This window comes from Saimiri boliviensis, chromosome 2, assembly GCF_048565385.1.
Source record: "Saimiri boliviensis isolate mSaiBol1 chromosome 2, mSaiBol1.pri, whole genome shotgun sequence".
NCBI lineage: Eukaryota > Metazoa > Chordata > Mammalia > Primates > Cebidae > Saimiri > Saimiri boliviensis.
In genome coordinates this window covers 81,864,492-81,890,681 of record NC_133450.1, presented here as the reverse complement: position 1 = coordinate 81,890,681, position 26,190 = coordinate 81,864,492, and the positions used below count along the sequence as shown (strand labels likewise).

Sequence of the window (26,190 nt, the reverse complement as noted above, 5' to 3'; positions counted from 1 at the left end):
AATACCACTAGCTCTATGATACGCAAATGGGTACAATCTGATTTCACTTTTAAGTTAGTCTCACTTCCTTTCTTCACTAGACTCCAAATAAGAAAATGAAAGAGTACAATTCAGGAGTTGAAAGAAAAGGAAAATCCAGGAAATTCAATCAGATCTACATGACTCATGTTGTGTCAATCACAAATTTTTTATTTCAAACTTCAAAAAAAGGAAACTTCAAGGACCTTTCAAATTATATGACCTTTCAAGTCATATGACTGATTAGACAATTGAATCACCTTACTGGACTACATTTTTCCCCTTGATTCAATCTCTTCTCTTGCTGCCACAAATATGTTTGCTCAGTATAAATGGAGTGATGAAGACTGACCTTTCTACTTGAGCATCTGGCAGAAATGGATTTTAAATAGTATGCTTAGGATTTTACTTCACTTGATTTAAGGCAAAAGAAGTGAAATAAAAGTTCATGGATAATAGATCCATATATCTAATTTTAATGCTAGGAATTTCAGAGCCTCTGTCTCACCCTCTTTGACAAATTCAGTATCTCCCACCAGGATGAGGTATAACCAGAAGTGAAATGTTAAACTACTACTGTGAGAACTTAGTAGCAATTCTTTTAAGAATTGTTCCCATCTATTTTCTGTTCTAAAGAAAGTGGAAAAAATAGAACAGAAAGGAGAAAAAAAATGTTGTACCCTTAAGCCCTGCCTAGTACCTTGACTCATTCCAATGTCTTTTCACTGATTTTCTATCCAACATCACCAAAATAATAAAACTTCCATTTCCTTCTTTCTTTTGTACCTCATAACCTGACAAAACAGTCTTGGAAAGTGTTCTGGATATTTAAGACCACATATACTTCAGCATTTTGTAAAATTTTTACTCTTCCTAATATTTGTCACCTTATCCTAGTTATTGTATACTCCTGACCCAACCCATTATTCACTAAAATTATAAACATAGAAGGTAATGTACAACTGCTGAAAAATTACATACTCAAAGCAGCCCTCAAAAACAAATTTCCACGAATACCTAATGGAAAGAAGAAGGAGCGTTCATTTATGAAATTTCTGTTAGACCTGCTACCTGATTTTCATTCAAAGCTAGCATGTGATCAAGAGCTAATCTGCATAGCTGAAAAGAAGCTGAGTCCAATCATTTATTCACAGCAGGCATAGTGCCAGAAGCTAAGGATGCAGAGATAAAAGACTCAGACTCTTCATTCAAAGACCTCAAAGCATAGTGGAAGAAAGAGCCACATAAACGACAATCAAAACATCATGGGTAAGTGTCATGGCAGGAGTATGCCCAGAGTGGCATAAGAGGACAAAAAAATGAGCACCTAACTCTGAAAAGACTGGGAAAAGCTTTTCAGACAACATAGCATTAGAATCAAGTCAAGAGAGATCCTTAGGAGGAACAGGGATGGGAGTAGAGGAGTAGGGCATTCTATACAGAGGAAGCAGTATGTTAAAAAAAAAAAAAAAAAAAGGAAAAAGAAAAAGAAAATTCTATACTGAGGAAGTAGTATGTAAAAAGACATACATATTCTATTTGGGATTATGCAAACATTCTGGAAACAGGGGGTGGTGTTGGTTACACCAGTCTCTATTTATGTACCTAATGTCACTGAATTGTACACTTAAAAATGATAAATTTTATGTGCATTTTACTATACATACCTATGTTTGGGAGAGTACAAACACCACATAAGGTATCTGTGGAGGAGACTGAGTGGCAAGAAAAAAGACTGAGATGCAACAGGGCTAAAAGGTTTTTTGCATTTCACAGTAAAGGAGTAAGTATGGAGGCTAAACCAGGGTGGAAGAAATACTGGAAAGCACAGGGATGATTAGGAGGCTACCGATATCTCCAGAGGAAAATTAAAGTCTAAATTCTGAGAGGCAGTGTGACAAAAAGAATGAACTGACTTCCAACACAGCAAGAAAGAAGAATGAAGGGGTCTTGGAGCCTTAAGTTAAGGAACAAGAAAAGTCTAAGACTACTCTCAGGTTTTGTGCTTAAGCAATCAAGCAGATGACAATGCCAAGTCACCTAGAGAAGCATTAGGTTGGATCAGGAATCATTGGTAATTTTTGCTTTGATCTGCCAAGTTTGAATGCTTGTGGACAAAGGATAAAAACCAGCAGTTGGAGGAGTTGCTTGGTTTCTTAAGTGGGTCTGTGTACTCTGCGGCAACAAACAGTAGCTGAGATTTCAAGAGGAAGCCATTGTTCCATCCTTTGACTAGAATCCAGCACTATCACCCAGAAAATCAGGGGTTTTAACAGGTTCAGGAGGTAGCTTCTCTGGCAAGGTCCTGAGGTTCTCAGTAGTACCTTCAGTGAGGCTCTTCATGGGGCAGCATCTATCATCAAGGGTGAGCCAAAGGTGAATAAATAACATGGCTGATCCTTCATGGTAGCCATTGCTGACATTTAGTTCTCACAGAAATAACTGGGGAAGGCTGGGCACGGGGGCCCATGCCTGTAATCCCAGCGCTGTGGGAGGTTAAGGCAGGATCACAAGGTCAGGAGTTTGAGATCAGCCTGACCAACATGGCAAAACCCGATATCTACTAAAAATACAAAAATTAGCCGGGCATGGTGGCATGTGCCTGTAATCCCAGCTACTCAGGAGGCTGAGGCAGGAGAATTGCTTGAACCCAGGAGACAGAAGTTGCAGTGGGCTGAGATTGCACCACTGCACTCCAGCCTGGGCAACAGAGTGAGACTCTATCCCCGCCCCCCCCCAAAAAAAAAAGAAGAAGAAAAGAAATAATGGGAAGTACCAGAAGCAGTGGCTCACGCCCGTAATCCCAGCACTTTGGGAGGCTCAGGCAAGGAGATCACTTGACGTCAGGAGATTGAGACCAGCCTGGCCAACATGGTGAAACCTTGTCTCTACTAAAAATACAAAAATTAGCTGAGCATGGTGGTGCACGCCTGTAGTCAGGAGGCTGAGGCAGGAGAATCACTTGAACCCAAGAGGCAGAGGTTACAGTGAGCCAAGATGGCGCCACTGCATCCAGCCTGGGCAACAGTGGGAGACTCCATCTCAAAAAATTATTAAAAAATAACTAGGGAAGTTTCACAGGATAGAACAGAACCTGAAAGGTGGGGAGGAGAGGGAAGGATAAGTTGTTATTTTAAAATGCAAACAGGACCTACTGTATTATTCCAGACTACCAAAGCCTACAGCTTACCAGTTTATAAACATTTTAGTAAAGCAAGACCTTCATACTGTTTGTATACTTCTTTTTGTAATTAACAATAAAGTGAACATATTTCTATATCATAACATCCTTCTATAACTTCATGCTTAAAGCTAAATAGTATCTGATTATATATCGTAATTTATTCAACCACATATTGCTGGATGCTTAAATTTGAAGGAAGCTTTTCAAGCTAATTTTAAACATTAAGCCTATCATTCCAAGTAATCCTAATCCCATTTTTATGGTGACATCTAGCAATATCTCAGCATTTTATCTGAAGATTCCTTGTCTATAAAATTCTCTTTCAATTTTTGTTTAAAACATTTTTAAAACCCTATATAACCAGCTAAAAGAATGCACAGCAACTTACTAGCCCTTTAATTAAATTGCTCACTTGTTGGGGGTGCATTAATTTTATCAGGCCACTAGTGTACCATATTGTACAAGAGAGGAGGCAGGTAATTCACTAAATAGCACCCTCGTGGCACCAAAGAGTAAATGCATCTTCAGTAAGTGAACCATGTGCTCTTTGTCAGCAGGATCAGCATATTATTTTTTATCTCCTTTCCCATCCCATGGATGCTTACTGGTCCCTCCTTGAGTTAGCAATAAAAGCAGACAGAGATGCCTCCATCTGTGCTCATGTGGTTACTTCTACCCATGTCCCACAGCTCCCTCAATTTCTATGCCCAACCAACTCCTACTTATCATTCAAAAAGTTCAACTGTTATTTCCTCCAGAAAGTCTTCTCCAACCAGCTCATCTTGAGCCAAGTGGTCTCAAAGCATCCTGCCTGAATCTCTGATGATAAAGTACAGTTTATTAAAATGGCAATTTTATAGTCACCCACAAAATCATAAGCCTCTTTAGGTAAGGACCTTGCCTTTCACTGTAATACCACATAGCTTCATTAAATAATTGCAAAAGGAATGCTGTGATTCAAAGAGTACCAGAAAGTTTTATCTGCCTATGAATATTCTTCTCTACCGGTAATATTAATATTGTCTATTGCAAGCAACTGGGCAAATTCCTTAACTGTTAAGGCTATGTATAGTTTTCCAATAAAATACAACAATAATTTGACACATACTCAATGTATAATCATTGTTGTGATGCATGGTATTTAAACACAATAGGTATAAATTGCTACCATTGGTAATTTTCAGGAATGGAGTGGAATGGCATGTGGTGACCAACTTCTCCCTCCAACAGATATGGCTGACCTCATCTACTTCTGTTCTACATCTTTCTAAACGTTCCAAGTTCCAAAACAGCACCATACTATACCTTCCACAAATTCTCCACTAAAATGACTGTTTTCTCATAGGAAATTGAATTAAGCTGAAACTTCTTTCCCTGCTTTTCTACTAAACTGTCACCTTTATGATAAGCCTTACATTCTACTATCCCTTCTTAAGATTTTTAGGTAGAGACAGTTCCTTGAAAGGTTGTAAGAACCTCAGACTTCCCTCTTTTCATGTCTCTCCTTGTACTTTTTTTTTTCTTTTGAGAGGCAGTCTCGCTTTGTTGCCCAGGCTGGAGTGCAATGGCGTGATCTCAATTCACCATAACCTCCGCTTCCCAGGTTCAAGCTATTTTCCTGCCTCAGCATCCTGAGTAACTGAGATTACGGGCACGCGCCACCATGTCCAGCTAATTTCTGTGTGTTTAGTAGAGACAGGTCTTTCACCATGTTGCTCAGGCTGGTCTCGAACTCCTGACCTCGTGAACCACTCGCCTCAGCCTCACAAAGTGCTGGGATTAGAGGCATGACCCATCGCACCTGGCCTCTCCTAGTGCTTTTAAAAATGAATAGATACAGTATACTTTGGGTGATTTGAATTTTTTTTTTTTTTTGAGAGAGAGAGAGTCTCACTCTGTCGCCAGGCGCCAGTCTGGAGTTCAGTGGTGCAAGCTCGGCTCACTGCAACCTCAGCCTCCTGGGTCAAGCAACGCTCCTGCCTCAGCCTCCCAAGTAGCTGGGACTACAGGCGCATGCCGCCATGCCCAGCTAATTTTTTTTTTTTCTTAGTAGAGATGGGGTTTCACCATGTTGGCCAGAATGGTCTCAATCTCTTGACATCATGATCCGCCCGCCTCCGAAGTGCTAGGATTACAGGCGTTAGCCACTGCGCCCGGCCTGTGTGGTATGAATTTTAAAAAAGCCTTTCCCTGACCAGGCATCGTGGCTCACGCCTGTAATCCCAACATTTTGGGAGGCCGAGACAGGCGCATCACCTGAGGTTGGGAGTTCAACACCAGCCTGACCAACATGGTGAAACCCTCTCTCTCTTAAAAATAAAAAATAAAAAAAAATTTTAAAAAAAGGCTTTCCTGACTCAAAATTCCTCTCCCATATTACTAGCCATTTTATCATTTACAGATTCATTTGGGTTAACAAATAAACACCTTCCTCTCCTCCTGCTAACAAAAAAACTAACTCAGCATCATAGGTTTACTGGTGGTGCAAAGCAAGCTGATAATTAATCATACTAAGAGAATAGTTTTGAGAGAAAGTGGGGAAGGAAAGGAGTAAAGGTAGAAGTTTCAGTGAGTTACTTAGTGGAACTGCTTTAATGGGGAATCAAGAAAGCTCTAGTTATGAAAGAACATGGAGATGCAAAAGAAAAGAGAAGGAAACTAGGTAAAGCCCTAAGATTGACTTCAAATTTCAACCTAAAGCTCCCCAAATATCCACATTTTTTCCTTTCCCTTTGAAAGCTGACTTCTATCTGCAATTCCCACCATGAGAAGGGACTGGTTTAACTATTTTTGCTCTTAACTGTTACATACTCATTTACTTTACACAATACTTCGAAATATATGGAGTCTTCGCATCTCGAAAATGGAGATACCTGCTCATAGACCAGAAGCAGCAGATGATTATTCAGGAACACAGTGACATTACTTCATTAGATTAACAAGAGGTGCACTTAAAATACAAGTTTAAAAGTTCTTCCTCCACACATCATCACTGAAGTATTTCAGATTAAAAGAAAATGCCGGTACATAAATATTCATAGCAGAATTATTCACAATAGCCAAAAAGTGGAAACAATCCAATGTCCACCAAACAATGAATAGGTAAACAAAACATGGTATATCCATACAACAGAATTATCATTTGGCAATAAAAAAGAATGGAGCAGCTGGGCGCCATGGCTCACACCTGAGGCCCCAGCACTTTGGGAGACTGAGGCAGGCAGATCACCTGAGATCAGGAGTTCAAGACGAGCCCGATCAACATGGAGAAACCCCATCTCTACTAAAAATACAAAATTAGCTGGGCCTCGTGGAGCGTGCCTGTAATCCCAGCTACTCAGGAGGCTGAAGCAGGAGAATCACTTGAACCAGGAGGCAGAGGCTACAATGAGCCAAGATTGCACCACTGCACTCCAGCCTGGGCAGCAACAAGAGTGAGACTCCATCTAAAAAAAAATGGAGCACAACGTGAACGTACTTAATGCCAAAGAACTGTACACTTAAATACTGCTATAAAAGGCCAGGCACAGTGGCTCACGCCTGTATAAATCGCTGCACTTTGGGAGGCTGAGATGGGCGGACTGCCTGAGCTCAGGAGTTTGACACCAGCCTGGGCAACCCAGTGAAATCCAAACTCTATTAAAATACAAAAAATTAGCCAGGCATGGTGGCATGCACCTGTAATTCAAGCTACTCAGGAGGCTGAGGCAGAAGAATTGCATGAACCCAGGAGGCAGATGTTGCAGTGAGTCGAGATGATGCCATTGCATTCCAGCCTGGGCAACGGAGTGAAGCTCTGTCTCAAAAAACAGTAACAATTTTTTTTAAACTGCTAAAATTAAAAAATTTTATGTTATAGTTTGCCACTTTTTTTTTTTTGAGACAGAGTCTCATTCTGTTGCCCAGCCTGGTGTGCAGTGGTGCGATCTTGGCTCACTGCAACCTCTCTCTGACTCCCAGGTTCAAGAAATTCTCACTCCTGAGCAGCTGGGAGTATAGGCGCCCACCACCATACCCAGCTAATTTTTGTATTTTTAGTAGTAGAGACAGGGTTTCACCATCTTAGCCAGGCTGATCTTCAACTCCTGACCTTGTGATCCACCCACCTAAGCTTCCCAAAGTGCTGGGATTACAGGCATGAGCCACCTGCCCGGCCAGTTTGCTACATTTTTTTTAAAAAAAAGAATGAGGTGCTGACATATGCTACAATAAGAGTGAACTTTCAAAAATATTATGCTAATTAAAGAAGCCATGATAAAATGTCACTTACCATATAATTTTATATGAAATGTCCAAAACAGTCAAATTCACAGAAACAGAAAGTAGATTAGTGGTTGCCAAGAGCTGGAGTTACGAGAGAATGGGGAGTGACTGCTAATGGGTAGAGGGGGTTTCTTTATAGGGTAGTGATTTCATAAGTAAATTATATCTCAATGAAGTTGTTATTTTTAAAAAAGCAAATTCTGCTAAACACAGTATCACTGATATTGCTGGGACATTTAAGAAACATGTATAAAAGAAAAACAAACAAACAAGAAACATGTATAATATCTGAATAAAGGTAAGGCCTCAGAAACTACACAATTAACTTATTAACATAGGAAAAACATCAATAAGATACAAAGCACAAATCTGACTACCATCATGAAATTAACATTGCTTGGAAAAGAAAATGTTGCCAAAAAAAATTTTTTTTTACTGTGCAGAATTAGACTTCTGTTAGGTCTAAAAGGGGTGGTAATGTGTATTGGTTAAAAGCTGAGACTCAAAAGCTGACCTAGGGTCTAATCCCTAGCTCCATTATCACTAGCTCTGTGATTCTGAAAAAGTGACTTAACTTTAATTCAGATTTAATTTCTTCATCCAAAACATGTAAGGTTGGTTTTTTTCATTCATGAAGCTAAATTATTATTTTGCTTTTAACTTTTTCCCTGGCTTTTATGATTAGAAATTTCTTCACAACAAAATCCTTTTTTATATTGTAACTGTTTTATATGTACTGTTTTATTTTTTGAGATAGAGTCTCACACTATCGCCAGGCTGGAGTGCATCTTGGCTCACTTCAACCTTTGCCTCCTGGGTTCAAATGATTCTCCTGCCTCAGCCTCCTGAGTAGCTGGGACAACAGGTGCGCACCACCACACCCAGCTAATTTTTTTATTTTTGGTAGAGATGGGGTTTCACCATGTTGGCCAGGATGGTCTCATTCTCTTGACCTCATGATACACCCACTACTACCTCCCAAAGTGCTGCAATTACAGGCGTGAGCAACCACGCCTGGTCTTTTTTTCTTTTTTTTTTCTTTTTTTTTAATATATATTTTATTGCACTTTAGGTTCTGGGATACATGTGCAGAACATGCAAGATTGTTGCATAGGTACATACATGGCAATATGGTTTGCTGCCACAATCCTCCTGTCACCTATATCTGGCATTTCTCCCCATGTTATCCCTCCCCAACCTCCTTACCTCCTGCTGTCCCTCTTTTATTCCCCGCCAACGGACCCCAGGGTGTGATGCTCCCTTCCCTGTGTCCATGTGTTCTCATTGTTCAACACCTGCCTTTGAGTAAGAACATGCGGTATTTGATTTTTCTGTTCTTGTGTCAGTTTGCTGTGAATGATGGTTTCCAGATTCATCCATGTCCCTGCAAAGGACATAAACTCATCATTTTTTATGGCTGAATAGTATTCCATGGTGTATATGTGCCACATTTTCCTCGTCCAGTCTATCATCGATGGGCATTTGGGTTGGTTACAGGTCTTTACTATTGTAAACAGTACCATGATGAACATACATGTGCCTGTGTCTTTATAATAGAAGAATTTATAATCCTTTGGATATATACCCAGTAATGGGATTGCTGGGTCAAATGGAATTTCTATTTCCAGGTCCTGGGGGAATCGCCACACTGTCTTCCACAGTGGTTGAACTAATTTACTCTCCCACCAACAGTAGAAAAGTGTTCCCATTTTTTCACGTCCTCTCCAGCATCTGTTGTCTCCAGATTTTTTAATGATCACCATTCTACTGGAGTGAGATGGTATCTCAACGTGGTTTTGATTTCAATTTCTCTAATGACCAGTGATGATGCACATTTTTTCATGTCTGTTGGCCTCATAAATGTCTTCTTTTGAAAAGTGTCTGTTCATATCTTTTGCCCACTTCTGAATGGGTTTGTTTTTTTCTGGTAAATCTGTTTTAGTTCTTTGTAGATTCTGGATATTAGCCTTTTGTCAGATGGGTAGATTGCAAAAATTTTTTCCCATTCTGTTGGTTGCCAGTTCACTCTAATGATTGTTTCTTTTGCTGTACAGAAGCTCTGGAGTTTAATTAGATCCCATTTGTCTATTTTGGCTTTTGTTGCCAATGCTTTTGGTGTTTTTGTCATAAAGTCCTTGCCTATGCCTATGTCCTGAATGGTTCTGTCTAGATTTTCTTCTAGGGTTTTTATAGTGTTAGGTCTTAAGTTTTTAATCCATCTGGAGTTAATTTTAGTGTAAGGTGTCAGGAAGGGGTTCAGTTTCTGCTTTCTGCACATGGCTAGCCAGTTTTCCCAACACCATTTATTAAACAGGGAATCCTTTCCCCATTGCTCGTTTTTGTCAGGTTTGTCAAAGATCAGATGGTTGTAGATGTGTGGTGTTTCCTCCTAGGTCTCTGTTCTGTTCTCCTGGTTTATATCTCTGTTTTGGTGTCATGCTGTTTTCATTACTGTAGCCTTGTAGTATAGTTTGAAGTCACATAGCACAATGCCTCCAGCTTTGTTCTTTTTGCTTAAAATTGTCTTGGCTATGCAGGCTCTCTTTTGGTTCCATATGAAGTTTAAGGTGGCTCTTTCCAGTTCTCTGAAGAGGGTCATAGGTAGCTTGATGGGGATAGTGCTAAAACGGTCGCCCAGATTTGTGTGAGTTTTTGTGTGGAGACCCACTGCGCCGTGCTGGAAACTCGTGGTACTTTCAGCCCAGGAATCTCCTGGTCTGTGGGCAGTAATAACTCGTTTGGAAACGCAGTGATCACTCACCCTCTGAATTGTTCTCGCTGGCGACTGCACTCCAGAGCTGCCCCTATTTTGCCATCCTTTTCTTTTTTTTTTTTTTTTTTTTTAAGAGAGATAAGGTCTCACTACTTTGTCCAGGATGGTCTCAAACTCCTAAGCTCAAGCAATTCTCCCACATCAGTTTCCCAGAGGATGGGACTACAGGTCCACGCCACCACCCCTGGCTTAATAATTTGCCTTTATGTTAATATTTACATTACTTTTGCCTAACACTGCATTTCCTCCCTTGCTAGCTTTCTTTAATTATAATTTGTCAATTTCGTATTTCTATTGCCTCTAATGTTTTTTCCTGTCTCCAGGCTAAAAATTTAATGTTCTCTTTGTCTTAAAACTCCTTTGTCTCCCCCAAATCCGCATCTTCCTGAGCTCTATCACTTCCAGTGCTCCTATCATTTCTTGATTATACTCAATGTGTCTACTTCCTCAGTGGATTGTGAACTCTTCAAGGGCAGAGAATAGGTCTGTCTGCCTTATCTGCTGTACCTCCATGTACATAACTACTGCCTGGAATACAAGGGTTGGGCATTCAAATACTTTCTGAATGATTGAGTTGATAAATAATGTGGTCATAGTATACTTCTTTAGCTTTAACAGATTCATTACATTGTTTTGATCACTTCATATTGAATTTCCCTACCACTTGTATCAATTTGTTAACTGCTCTGGAATCCTATTATTCATCACCCTCATATGACTAGCAAAAGCTGAGCTACTGAGAATTTGGCTTCAGTGCATACAGATATTTTACCCTTTGATAACTGAATTGCTAACTAAATCTTCATGAAACAAAACATCCAAGTTTTAAAAGGGAATAAAGTAAGTATCTAAAGAATAATAACTTCTGCAGAGTCTCAGGCAAGGGTAAAAACTGCTATCTCCCTCTCCCCTCTCTGTTCTAAGATTTTTAATAAGGCCATTTGTCTTGCTACATGGGGAGAGTGTGCAGCTGATCAGTGGCCCTGAATGTTGCCTAGTCAAGTGCCTTCACTTCATTCCGTATAAGGCAAATTAAATATTGACAGACATCATCATCTATCTTTAACTTTGCATTCTGTGTCTCTGCCTTGCTTCTAGCAAGAGGAAGTCTTTCAAACCTGAGATCCATTTTATGCTGCTCCTTAACCTCTGCACCAGTTCCTAAGAATGCAAACAAAATGCCTCTTTCCTCCAATCCTCCTCTGTTCTCACCTGCTTCTCACTGTCTTCCCTACCTTTCCTTTAATTTCTTCAGCCCACTCCCTTCCAAACAATGTCTAGCCTTCATGTTTTCTTTGGTTTCCCTGAAAGCCCTTATTTACTTAATGATAACTTCACCTGAAATTCCCCCTACTTGATCATGGTACATTCTAGTAGTGTACTATTTTTGTATTTTAAGCACTTTTTTTTGCATTATAAAAGAAAAACATACCTATAATATTTCTAACTTTTATGGATTCACTTAACAACACTGACTACTTACCATGTTCACAGCCTATATTATTGTTTTTTGTTTTTTGTTTTTTTTTTAAGGGAGAGTTTCGCTCTTGTTACCCAGGTTGGAGTGCAATGGCGCGATCTCGGCTCACCGCAACCTCCGCCTCCTGGGTTCAGGCAATTCTCCTGCCTCAGCCTCCTGAGTAGCTGGGATTACAGGCACGCGCCACCATGCCCAGCTATTTTTTTGTATTTTTAGTAGAGACGGGATTTCACTATGTTGACCAGGATGGTCTCGATCCCTTGACCTCGTGATCCACCCGCCTCGGCCTCCCAAAGTGCTGGGATTACAGGCGTGAGCCACCGCGCCCGGCCTTTTTTTTTTTTTTTTTTTTTTTTTTGGCAAATGTAAAACTATTCTGCAAATTAAAATCAGCCTAAAGATCAGGGACCACATAGAAGATGGATTGTGACATACTGATAAATAACACCATACAATAATAGAAATTATGTTAGCCTATTCACTAACAAGATAAGAGCCAACCAACAGTAAATTTTACAATTTTGCTCATATTTTGATGAAATTAACAAATATTATGGATTTTTTCCTATCCAACATTTGAACTACTTTCTATACGTCTTAGTGGGAGACACTTTAGAAACTGAAAATACCAGATACTCACTTTCCCAGCTTCCTCTACAGCTAGTATAGAGTACATGACTTGGGCTTGGCCAATCAGACACTCCTACCTTGGCCTTTGACAATGAAACTGTGACAGTAAAGAAGCAGGAACCATGTAGAATACATTCTGGTAGTCAGCAGATGTAGCTAAGACAGTTGTAACACCAGTACAAAGTGTACAGGGGCAGATGTGGTAGCACTGTGGCATTGGTGCCTAGTGTTTCGTGTCTAAGATGACAACAGGGCAAGCTGGAGCATCCAGATAGATGTTTGGAGGTGGAAGCAGCAGTATCCTCTCAGACTGCCTCTGTAGTAGTATTCTGGGTCCTGGGTGCTCCCTAGCCTCCCTTGTCGTTGTCCATTTTCTAAGCCGGTTTGTTGTTCATTTTCTAAGACCGTTTCTGCCTGCACCATTTCTATAAAATATCTGAGCTACTCAATGTCCTTTCAATAAAGTTCCCCTATGTTAAAAATCAATCAAAGTCAGCCAGGCCTGGTGGCTCACACCTGTAATTCCAACACTTTGGGAGGCCAAGGCAGATGTATCAGTTGAAGTCAGGAGTTCAAGACCAGCCAAGCCAACATGGCAAAATCCCACCTCTACTAAATATACAAAAATTAGCTGCGTGTGGTGGTGGTGCACACCTGTAATCCCGGCTACTTGGGAGTCTGAGGCAGAAGGACTGCTTGAACCTGGGAGGTAGAGGTGCAGTGAGCGAAGATCATGCCACTGCACTCCAGCTTGGGCGACAGATTGAGATTCCAACTAAATAAATACATATATACATAATACATATATACATACATACAACCAAAGTTGTATTTGCTATTGCTTGCAACTAAGCACTCAGTCCCAGCACTTTGGGAGGCCATGGTGGATGGATCTTTTCAGCTCATGAGTTTGAAACCAGCCTGGCCAACAGGCTGTTTTTTTGTAGAGAAACCCAATCTCTACAAAAGATACAAAAATTAGCCAAGTGTGGTGGCATGTACCTCAAGTCCCAGGACTTGGGAGGCTAAAGTGAAAAGACTGCTTGAGCTGGGGAGGCTAAGGGTTCAGTGAGCCACGATTATACCACTGTACTCCAGCCTGGGTGACAGAGGGATACCCTGTCTCAAAAAAATAAAAATACATCAATAATGTTTCCCATTCAGCCTCTGAGTATTTAAAGAGGTATAATTAACATACATGTTTTAATACGTAGAATAAATTTTTTCACTATTATAATATTCTAATAAACATCTTGATATAAAAATTATTTTCTTGTATTTTAAACCATTTCCTTAGGGGAGATTCCTAGGAGTTAACATGTCGATCTTTCATAAAAACTGTACTAACTTAAACTTGTACTCATTATATTCTTATTTCATAGTTCCTGCTAATTTACATAATAAATTTGGAACTTGTTTTAACTTACAGCTTTTGCTTACTAGTGAGGTTGAAATAAACATTTTTCTTTTTTTTTTTTTAAATAAACATTTTTCACATGCCTATTAGCTAACTGTAATTTTAGTAGAGACATGGTTTTACCATGTTGGCCATGCTGGTCTCAAACTCCTGACCTCAAGTGATCCACCTGGCCTCTCAAAGTACTGGGATTACAGGCATGAGCCACCATACCCAGCCTCTGCTGGCTTTTAACACAATTATCATTACACATTGTTTTTTGAGGCAAGGTCTTGCTCTGTTGCCCAGATTGGAGTGTAATGGCACGATCACAGGTCACTGCAGCCCTGAACTCCCTGGGCTCAAGTTATGCTCCCACTTCAGCCTCCCAAATACCAGGGACCAAAGGTGTGTGCCATCATATTTGGCTTTTTTGTTTGTTTTGTTTAATTTTTTGTAGGGAAAGGGTCTTGCTATGTTGCCCAGGCTACTCTCAAACTCCTGGGCTCAAGCCACCTTCCAGCCTCAGACTCCCAAGGTGCTGGGGTTTCAGGTGTGAGCCACCATGCCCAGCCCATTTTTATTTCAGAAAACATACATTAAGAGTGTAGTTTCTCGGCTGACATCGCACCATTCCACTCCAGCCTGGGCAACTGAGCAAGACTCCATTTCAAAAAAAAAAAAAGAGTCTGGTTTCTGAAATACAAAATATAAATAACCCAGAGGCAATTCTAGACAAATTATAAACACATCAATCAATATTTCTATTTTCTTTGCTTTAATTTAGAATTCAGTAATTTTTTGAACACTAGCCTCTAGTTTCAAAAATGGGACATGCTATTATTTTTTAAATATTACTCCAAATGATGAAAGTAGATCTAGCAAGCATATGAACCTAAAAATGAAACAGTACTTGATGGTAGATATGATTGTTCTCAGAAATAATCTCAGAACTACTTAAAATATATCATTTTATTTTTTAATTAAATAAAAATAAGTTGATTAGATGGTAACCGCTAAAAAATAAAAACCCTCAGGAAAAAGTTTTTCCTCTCTTAACCAGGAAGAAGAGGAAGTAACACTGAAAATGACCACCTTACCAGCTTTAGCTATCAAAAGGGGAAAGATACTTCCATTTCACCAACATTGTTTCCAACATTGTCTCCTGTGTTTACAGTTACTGAGGACTGGCAAATAACTTTTAACTCCATCTAAGACAGAGGAGTCAAATCAACAAATGACATCTAGGTCAGGCAAGGTGGCTCACGTCTGTAATCCCAACACTTTGGGAGGCTGAGGTAGGCAGATAACAAGGTCAGAAGTTTGAGACCAGCCTGGCCAACATGGTGAAATCCCATCTCTACTAAAAATACAAAAATTAGCTGGGCATGCTGGCAGGTGCCTGTAATCCCAGATACTGGGGAGGCTGAGGCAGGAGAATTGTTTGAACCCGGAAGGCAGAGGATGCAGTGGGCCAAGATCATGCCATTGCACTCCAGCCTGGGCAACAGGGCAAGACTCTGTTTCAAAAACACAAACAAACAGAACAAAAACAAATGAAATAGTTTTTCATCATTATTGGAGAAGTTGAAATATATGACCCCACCATTCATATCTACAAAGTATATCATGATAAAGTATCTTTAACTCTATTACAGACCAACAAATGGGCTTGACCAAGGTAAAGGCATATTAGGTTTCAAACACATCTAAAGGCAACAGAAATCCCAGAGAAAAGGCAGGCAAAAGTACAAGAAATTTAGTAACTACAAGTAAGGGCAATTCAATGCCAAATAAGAAAACCTACATGCAGCTTATAGGTCTGATACTTTAACCAGGGTTGTTAGGCTAAATATATGTAGACAATAAAAACTATTTCTTTTTTTCCATAGGAAAAAACTAATACAGCTATTTTTCCTAATGGATAAAAGTGAGAAAATGGCATCTATATGAAAGAGGAGAAGGGGACTAAGCACACAGCAAAGTTTCCAAAAGCTTCAAAAATGAGAGATACAGGACAGAGGCAAAAAGAAAGAATGCAAGTAAATTATTGCCAAATATAAGAAAGAAAAATCTTTTTTTTTTTTTTTTTTTCTGGCAGGGGGAGACAGAGTCTCCCTCTGTCACTTAGGCTGCAGTGTAGTGGCATGATCTCAGCTCACTGCAACCTCCGGGTTCAAGTGATTCTCCCACCTCAGCCTCCTGAGTACCTGGGACTACAGGCATGTGCCACCACGCCTGGCTAATTTTTTTGTATTTTTAGTAAAGATAGGGTTTCACCATATTGCCCAGGCTGGTCTCAAACTCCTGAGCTCAAGTGATCTGCCCACTTCGGCCTCCCAAAGTGTTGAGATTACAGGCCTGAGCTCAAACACCTGGCTGAAAAATTATTATTTTTTTGATTTTTTTTTTGTTTGTTTTTGTTTTTGAGACGGAGTTTCACTCTTGTTACCCAGGCTAGAGTGCAATGGCACGATCTTGGCTCACCGCAACCTCCGCCTCCCGGGTTCAGGCAATTCTCCCGCCTCAGCCTCCCGAGTAGCTGGGATTACAGGCACGCGCCACCACGCCCAGCTAATTTTTTGTATTTTTAGTAGAGACGGGATTTCACCATGTTGACCAGGATGGTCTCGATCTCTTGACCTCGTGATCCACCCGCCTCGGCCTCCCAAAGTGCTGGGATTACAGGCTTGAGCCACTGCGCCAGGCCCTGAAAAATTATTTTTTAAAAAATTCTGGCCGGGCACGGCGGCTGAAGCCTGTAATCCCAGCACTTTGGGAGGCCGAGGTGGGTGGATCACAAGGTCAAGAGATCGAGACCATGCTGGCCAACATGGTGAAACCCCATCTCTACTGAAAATACAAAAATTAGCTGGGTGTAGTGGCGTGTGCCTGTTGTCCCAGCTACTCGGGAGGCTGAGACAGGAGAATTGCTTGAACCCGGGAGGCGGAGGTTGCGGTGAGCCAAGATTGTGCCACTGCACTCCAGCCTGGCGACAGAGTGAGACTCTGTCTCAAAAAAAAAAAAAAATCCTGTATGTTGCCAGTTCAAAGATTATTATTAGTAACAAAACTATAGCTAAATAACACCAAAGTTTTTAAAGTAGTTTCACATACATTTCGTTTTTTCTCATCCTCACACAACTCTGGGAAATAGGCTGGTCACAGAAGTTAGTTGACTCATTCAACGTCATATAAGTAGTATGAAGCAGAGCCAAGACTGACCTCAAGTTTCCTGAGTCAAAATATACTCCTTTCGCTACATCATTATTAAATAAAACTAGTCAAATCCACCAAAGGCATTGTAATAAAATTCTGTTCAATATAACCATGCATGGCTCACCCATCAGTCCTAAAGCCAATCTCAGAATTGCCAACACTGTATAGAACTGTTTTCAGACTCTGGTAATTTCTAGAAAAACCTCAATAAAGGAAAGATTTCAGAAGTGAATCTTTCTTATAAAAAAAAACTTACTCTAACCATTATGATTGCATCTAATGAATTCAATTTTACTCTTTCAACTTGATGAACCACTGTCAGTGTTCATCAAAACTTGTAACAAAATATAATGGGTTTCCCCATGGCAAATCCCTGCTTATTCCCTCACCTATTTCTATAATGTACTGTCATTTAGAACCTCTGACAGTTGTGCCACATTTCCCACATTACGTAGAAACAAAGTACAGTAATTTTGGATGGTTTGGTACTAGAAACTGGATTCCTACAGAAAAGATAACCTCCATTTTTTGGTCAGTACAGCTAACTCATGAAAGATGACTTTGTTTCCATACACTACTTTTCAATATAAAAGAAAATTTTAAAAATATTTATGACTTAGACAACTCTTGATCAGTAGACTTTTCATCATAATTCTTCCTTGAGCCAACAAACAATAGAATCTGAAAGTTATGACAAGATAGTACACTGCAGAATAAAGAACTCTATTGTATGAATCCATTTTGGACTAACTATAGGATCTTGGGTAAGTCAATTTACCTCTCTGGGTCTTTGTTTTGCCCTTTAAAAAAATTCAGTTCAAATGAGAACACATGGACACAAGGAGGGGAACATCACACACCAGGGCCTGTCTGGGGGGTAGGGGGAAAGGAGAGGCAGAGTATTAGGACAAGTATCTAATGCATGTGGGGCTTAAAACCTAGATGACAGGTTGATAGGTGCAGCAAACCACCATGGCACATGTATACCTATGTAACAAACCTGCACGTTCTGCACATGTATCCCAGAACTTAAAGTAAATTAAAATTCAAAAAAGAATTCAGTTCAGTAGCTTTCATTTTTTTTTAAGAGACACCTTTTTTCTAATGATTTATCACCTGGAAATTCAGTATTTTAAAAACGGATAAAAGGTAGAGTCCTTCTGGGCAGGTTGCTCAGATCCCACCCACTCAGCATTCAGCAAGCCCCTCGGTCCCCAAATCCCAACCTCAGACATCCCGTGAAACATGTCTGAGGAACAGAATATAAAAAGCAGGAATGAACTCTTACATGTCTCTTCCAACTTCAAAAGTCTAGGATTTCATGAATTTTATGCTCCATATCATTAGCCATTAGAGAAATGTAAATGAAAACCTCAATGAAATATCACTATATACCTATCAAAATCACTTTTTAAAAAAATGCTAATAACACCAAGTACTGGTAAGCACACAAAACAACTAGAATTCTCATATATTGCTGGTGGGAATGCAAAATGATAGAGCCATTTGGAAAACAGTTTGGCAGTTTCATATAAAGGTAAACAGACAAACATAAACAATCAGTAACTCTACTACTAGGTACATACCTAAGTAAAACTAAAACTTTTGTTTATATAAAAACCTGTATGTGCCCGGCGCGGTGGCCAAGCCTGTAATCCCAGCACTTTGGGAGGCCGAGGCGGGTGGATCACGAGGTCAAGAGATCGAGACCATCCTGATCAACATGGTGAAACCCTGTCTCTACTAAAAATGCAAAAAAAATAGCTGGGCATGGTGGCGTGTTCCTGTAATCTGAGCTACTGAGGAGGCTGAGGCAGGAGAATTGCCTGAACCCAGGAGGCGGACGTTGCGGTGAGCAGAGGTCGCGCCATTGCACTCCAGCCTGGGTAACAAAAGCGAAACTCTGTATCAAAAAAAAAAAAAAAAAAAAAAAAAAAAAAACCTGTATGTGAATATCTTTTTGGCAGCCTTATTCACAACTACCAAAAAATAAAAACTCGAATGTCCATCAATGGAATAGATGAACAAATTGTGATACATCCAAAAAATACAATAGCACTCAGCAATGAAAATGAAAAAACTGGCAGGTTGTGGTGGCTCACGCCTGTAATCCCAGCACTTTGGGAGGCCGAAGCAGGCAGATCACAAGGTGCAAAATCATACCTTGTTAGTTAGGCACCAGCCTAACTAACATGGTGAAACCCCATCTCTACTAAAAAAAATACAAAAATTAGCCAAGCATGGTGGCACACATCTGTAATTGGAGTTACTCAGGAGGCTGAGGCAAGAGAATCACTTGAACCCCAGGAGAGGGGGTTGCAGTGAGGCAAGATCGTGCCACTACAATCCAGCCTGGGTGACAGAGTGAGGCTCTGTCTCAAAAAAACAAACAAAAAAACCTGCTAATACATGCACAAACATGAATGAATCTCGAAAGCATTATGCTTACATTGAAAACCACAAAACGTGTTGTAAAAATTTAAAGATCAGCCGGGCGCAGTGGCTCAAGCCTGTAATCCCAGCACTTTGGGAGGCCGAGGCGGGTGGATCACGAGGTCAAGAGATCGAGACCATTCTGGTCAGCATGGTGAAACCCCGTCTCTACTAAAAATACAAAAAATTAGCTGGGCATGGTGGCACGTGCCTGTAATCCCAGCTACTCAGGAGGCTGAGGCAGGAGAATTGCCTGAACCCAGGAGGCGGAGGTTGCAGTGAGCGGAGATTGTGCCATTGCACTCCAGCCTGGGTAACAGAGCGAAACTCTGTCTCAAAAAAAAAAAAAAAAAAAAAAAAAAAAAAAAAAATTTTAAAGATCTAGCCAGCCGGGCGCGGTGGCTCAAGCCTGTAATCCCAGCACTTTGGGAGGCCGAGGCGGGTGGATCACGAGGTCAAGAGTTCGAGACCATCCTGGTCAACATGGTGAAACCCCGTCTCTACTAAAAATACAAAAAAAAAAAAAAAATTAGCTGGGCATGGTGGCACGTGCCTGTAATCCCAGCTACTCAGGAGGCTGAGGCAAGAGAATTGCTTGAACTCAGGAGGCGGAGGTTGCGGTGAGCCGAGATCGTGCCATTGCACTCCAGCCTGGGTAACAAGAGCGAAACGCCGTCTCAAAAAAAAAAAAAAAAAAAAAAAAAAAAAAAAAAAAAAAAGATCTAGCCAGTGTGGGTCACACCTATAATCATAGCACTTTCGGAGGCCGAGGCAAGCAAATCACAAGGTCAGAAGATCAAGACAAGACCATCATAGCCAACCATGGGGAAACTTCATCTCTACTAAAAATACAAAAAAATTAGCTGGGTGTGGCAGTGCATGCCTGTAGTCCCAGCTACTCAGGAGGTTGAGGAGGAGAACTGCTTCAACTCAGTGGGTAGAGGTTGCAGTGAGCCGAGATCACACCACTGCATTGAAGCCTGGCAACAAAGCAACACTCTGTCTCAAAAAATAAAAATTAAAATTAAAAATTAAAGATCTAAATAAATGGAAATACATCCTACATTCATGAATCAGAAGATGTAACACTGTTAAGATGGCAACACCCTCTGAACTGCTGAATTATCAACAGATTCAGTACACTTCCTATCAAAATTCCACCTGGAATTTTTACAGAAATTGAGAAGCTGATTCTAAAATTCGTACAGAAATGCAATAAACCAGAATAGCCGAAAGAATCTTCAAAAAGAAAAAAGTTGGTGGACTCATACTTCCCAACTTCAAAACTTACTACAAAGCTATTAATCAAGGTACTGTGGTAGTGGAATAAAGGTAAACAGATCAATGGAACACAATTTAGAGTCTAGAAATAAACCCATGTATTTATGATCTATTCATCTTCAACAAAAGTGCTAAGACAATTTAATGAGGAAAAGAATAGCTTTTTCAACTGATTGTGCTGGACAGCTGGATATCCACATGTAACAGTAAAACTGTGGACCCCTATCTCACACCATACACAAAAATTAACTCAAAGTAATTCACAGAACTAAATGTATGAGCTAACACACACACACACACACACACACACACACACATATATATATACACCCCTCCTAGAAGAAAATATGTATAAATCATCTTGATATTGGGTTAGGCAATGATTTCTTAGATGTGCCACCAAAAGCATAAGCAGTAAAAAAAATAACATTAATAAATTGGACTTCATCAAAATTAAATCTTTTGTGCTTCAAAAGATGCCATCAAGAAAATGAAAAGACAGTGTTAAAGCTCTTTTAGAATTTGTCTAGCAGTCATTCCAGTTTTTGCGGAAAAGCCTCTCTGAAAGAAAGAAAATGAAAAGACAACTCACAGACTAGGAAAAAATATTTGTAAATCATCTATCTTAAAAAGGACTTGTATGCAAAATATATAATGAACTCTTATAACTCAACAAAAAGATGACCCAGTTTTTAAATGGCCAAATACTTGAATATACATTTCTCCCCAAAAGATATACAAATAGCCAATAAACACACAAAAAGATGCTCAACATATTTAGTCATTAGGTAAACGCAAATCAAAACCACAGTAAGATATTCCTTCACACCCATTACAATGGCTATAATGAAAAAAAAAGACAAGCCGGGCGCGGTGGCTCAAGCCTGCAATCCCAGCACTTTGGGAGGCCAAGGCGGGTGGATCACCAGGTCAAGAGATCGAGACCATCCTGCTCAACATGGTGAAACCCTGTCTCTACTAAAAATACAAAAAATTAGCTGGGCATGGTGGTGGGTGCCTATAATCCCAGCTGAGGCTGAGGCAGGAGAATTGCCTGAACCCAGGAGGTGGAGGTTGCGGTGAGCTGAGGTCGCACCATTGCACTCCAGCCTGGGTAACAAGCGCGAAACTCCATCTCAAAAAAAAAAAAAAAAAAGACAGATAATAGTGAGGATTGGCCAGGAGAAACTGAAACCCTTGAGCCATTGTGGAAAAGGGTTTGACAGTTCCAAAGGGTTTGAGCATTGTGGAAAAGGGTTTGAAAAAGGGTTTGGCAGTTTGTTGGCTCATGTGGTAACAGAGTTATCACACAACCCAGCAATTCTACTCCCAGGTATCTATCCAAGAGAAATAAAAACATACTTCCACATAAAAACTGTACACAAATGTTCATAACATATTCAAGAGAAATGAAAACATCCACACAAAAACTTGTACATAAATGTTCATAGCATTATCCATAATACCAAAAAGCGGAAATGACCCAAATGTCCATCAACTGATAGAGAAACAAAATGTGACCTATACAATGGAAAATTACTTGACAATTAGAAAAATAAAGTATTCATTCATGTTATCACATGAATGAACCCGAAAAAATTATGCTATGTGAAAGAAGTTACAAAAGACCACATACTATATGTCATTATTTAATATATCTAGAAAAGACAAATCTGGAGAGACAAAAAGTAGGTGTATGCCTAGGATGGGGAGTTACGGTGGTGGGGGGGAGGGGTGGTCAGAATTAGGGAATAACTGCTAATGAGTACAACATTTCTCTTGGGGTGATAAAAATGTCTTAAAATTAGATTACCTTGATGGTTGCACAATTCTGAAAAGATACTAAGAACCACTGAAATGTACACCTTAAACAGATGAACTTTCTGGTATGTAAATTGTATCTCAAAAAAGCATTATGCTAAGTGCAGGAAGCCAGACTCCAAAGATTACATATTGTATGATTCCATTTATAACACTGTGGAAAAGGCAAAACTATAAGGACAGAAATCAGATTTGTGGCTGCCAGAGCTACAGAAAGAGGAAAAGACTGATCATAAAGGGGTATAAGAGAAATTTACAGGGTGGTGAAAATATTCCATGTAAGGTAGTTACATAACTTGTATATATTTGTCAAAATTCATAGAACTGTACAGCTAAAAAAGTCAATTTTAATCTGTGTAAACTGTTTCCCAATTAATCTGACTTTTAAAAAGGCAAGTTTGGCCAGGCGCGGTGTCTCATGCCTGTAATCCCAGTACTTTGTGAGGCTGAAACGGGGGATCACGAGGTCAGGAGTCCAAGACCGGCCTGGACAACATAGTAAAACCCTGTCTCTATTAAATATACAAAAAAATTAGTCAGGCATGGTGGCAGGCGCCTGTAATCCCAGCTACTTGGGAGGCTGAAGCATGGAGAATTGCTTGAATCTGGGAGGCAGAGGTTGTAGTGAGCTGAGATCACTCCCCTGCACTCCTGCCCAGGCAACAGAGACTCTGTCTTAAAAATTAAAAATAATAAAAAGGCAAGTTTACATTGTGGAGATACAGAAACCTATTTTTGGAAACTTGAGATGAAAAGGAAAGTGGAAACCTTTGAAATATACCAGAACTCACCCTTACTGAGTTCTATAACATATAAAGAGCATGCCATCAAGATTATGGATATCAAGATTATATAATATTGCCTATGACAGAAAGACAATATAGTCAAATATTGTGGACCATGGCAGAATTCTCCTTGGAATTTGGGATCAATGTTAGAAAAACTCCTCCCTTTGAAAGGCCAACCAGTGAAAGTCAACATAAAGTTGTCTGGCCAAGTCCTCTAACTTAGAGGGGAAATTACATTCAGAGTTGAGTCTTAACAAATACCCATGTCTAGGCCAGGTGCAGTGGCTCTTGTAATCCCAGTATTTTGAGAGGCCAAGGCAGGCAGATCACGAGGTCAGGAGATCGAGACCATCTTGGCTAACACTGTGAAACCTCGTCTCCATTAAGAATACAAAAAATTAGCCGGGCGTGGGGGCACACACCTGTAATCCCAGCTACTTGGGAGCCTGAGGCCTGAGAGTCACTTGAACCCGGGAGGTGGAGATTGCAGTTAGCCAAGATCGTGCTACTGCACTCCAGCCTGGGCAACAGAGCGAGACTCCGTCTCAAAAAAAAAAAAAAAATTAGTGGAGCATGGTGGCACACGTCTATAGTTTCAGCTACTTGGGGGTCTGAGGAATGAGAATCGCTTCAACTCGAAAGTGGGAGGTTGCAGTGAGCAGAGATTGCGCTATTGCACTACAGCCTGGGCGACAACAGCAAATCTGTGTCTCAAAAAATAAATAAGAAAAGGAAAAATTAACCTGTCTGAAAAAAAAGTCCTATTTGCACAGGTACAATAATCTGCATGAAGTAGGAGAATAAGAGAAGACTACCAGCAATTAGTAAGTACTTCCTAAAGGAGAAAGAAAACTGGTTCTAGTAGATATATAATTACTAGAACTCTACTACAGAACAGAGATCATTTATAAGACTTTGAACCTGAAAGACTATCCCCTCAAATCCACTTAATTCCCTTTGCCTTCCAGATAGCTTTCTAATCTCGTTTTCCAAAGTCTCTAATCCTAAAAGTAGTGCCTACAATGGCAGAAACTAGTATTCACTATACCATTATAATTGACAAACTAATATTCTGGATTATATATAAAAAACAAAAGTTCTTATGATTTTAGTTAGCATGACTCAATCCCCCAGAACTTGAAATCTGTTGAACAAGCATATAAAGCTGTATTTTGTGTTCTGTAAAACCAAAGACCAAATCATAGACAGAAGCAGTCACCAAGTTCTTCCTTTGACAACTCTTTCTTTAAAAGGAACAGCTTTATTTATAAAGAATATCCTTCAGAGAGGGAGCACACACACATTAAACAAACAACTTAGAGAGCCAAGGATAAATTTCTTGAACTACAGAACATCTGTGCTAAAAGGGACTGGAGGGATCATCTATTTGTGCCTCCTCGTTTGACAGACTAAAGGGTTACATTGCAATTTTAGAGATTTAAGTTACCTGACCAAGGTTTCAAAGTTAATCAGTGTCAGGCATTTAACAGAGTTCTCCTAAATCACTCCAAGTCATCATCACAGAGAAGTAAAACAACTGTAGCCAGGCACAATGGTGTGTGCCTATAACTCCAGGTACTTGGGAAGCTGAAGTGGGAGGATCACTTAAGACCAGGAGTTCAAGGCTGCAGTGCACTGTTCTCCACACCTGTGAACAGCCACTGCACTCCAGCCTGGGCAACATAATGAGACTCCATCTATTAAAAAATTAAAAAGGCAAAAAAAGACAACTCTGTAGTCACACAGACCTAAGTTCAAATCCTGGCTTCCCCACTGACTACTCCTGGGACATTAAGTTATTTCACCTCTCTAAGCCTCATCGTACTCATCTGTAATTAGAGAAAATATCATTTTATATCTTACAGATAAGATTAAATCAAAGAATGCATATAACGTATTTAGCATAGAACCTGGAACAAAGAACTTAATAATTTTTTGAATTAACATATATTACAAATTAAAGATATGTAATATGGACATTACAGCAAGTAACTCCCTAAGACACCAAAATGGCACGTTATAATATGCATAATTTATCAGTACTTTCATTTTAATTCTAAGTGTGTCAGAAATATTATTTTAAAAGGAACAAAGAGGCCAGGCACAGTGGCTCAGGCCTATAATCCCAGCACTTTGGGAGGCCAAGGTGGGCAGATCATGAGGTCAGGAGATAGAGACCATCCTGGCCGACGTGGTGAAACCCTGTTTCTACTAAAAAATACCAAAAAAAATTAGCCGGGCATGGTGGCATGCGCCTATAGTCCCAGCTACTTGGGAGGGTAAGGCAGGAGAACTGCTTGAACCCAGGAGGCAAGGTTGCAGTGAGCTGAGATCACGCCACTGCACTCCAGCTTGGGTGACAGAGTGAGACTCCGACTCAAAAAAAGAAAAAGGAACAAAGAATCACAGAGAAAGGATGTAAAAGAAGAATACTAGTCAGGCGGTGGCTCACGCCTGTCCCAGCACTTTGGGAGGCCAAGGCTGGCAGATCACTTGAGGTCAGGAGTTCAAGACCAGTCTGGCTAACATACTGAAACCCTGTCTCCACTAAAAATACAAAAATTAGCCAGGCATGGTGGCAGATGCCTGTAATCCCAGCTACTCAGGAGGCTGAGGCAGGAGAACCTTGAACGCTTGAACCTGGGAGGTAGAAGCTGCAGTAGGCTGAGGTCGTGACCCTGCATTCTAGCCTAGATGACGGAGTAAGATTCATCTCAAAAAAAAAAAAAATACTGCCAAGATATCATTTATAAATCCTTAATTGTTATCTTTTATTAGAATATAATTGATAGTCAATTACATGTTTACTTATACGTAGATATGTTTTGACATGTGATACTTAAGAATAAAATACTGATATGTAATTTTGAAAAGTAACTGGATCCTAATCAAGTGAGAAAACAT

The 26,190-nt window shown here is 40.1% G+C and overlaps 1 protein-coding gene and 1 non-coding gene across 7 annotated transcripts in view; one reads left to right on the top strand and one right to left on the bottom strand.

Annotated features, from left to right (window-relative positions):
* The window catches only part of FRMD5 (FERM domain containing 5), a 349,168-nt gene that overhangs the window by 300,635 nt on the left and 22,343 nt on the right, over positions 1-26,190 (bottom strand). The gene's annotated exons all lie outside the window — the stretch shown is intronic.
* On the top strand, positions 21,177-21,238 carry LOC120364141 (U7 small nuclear RNA). The gene has a single exon (XR_005579484.1). It is a non-coding gene; the product is annotated as a U7 small nuclear RNA (small nuclear RNA).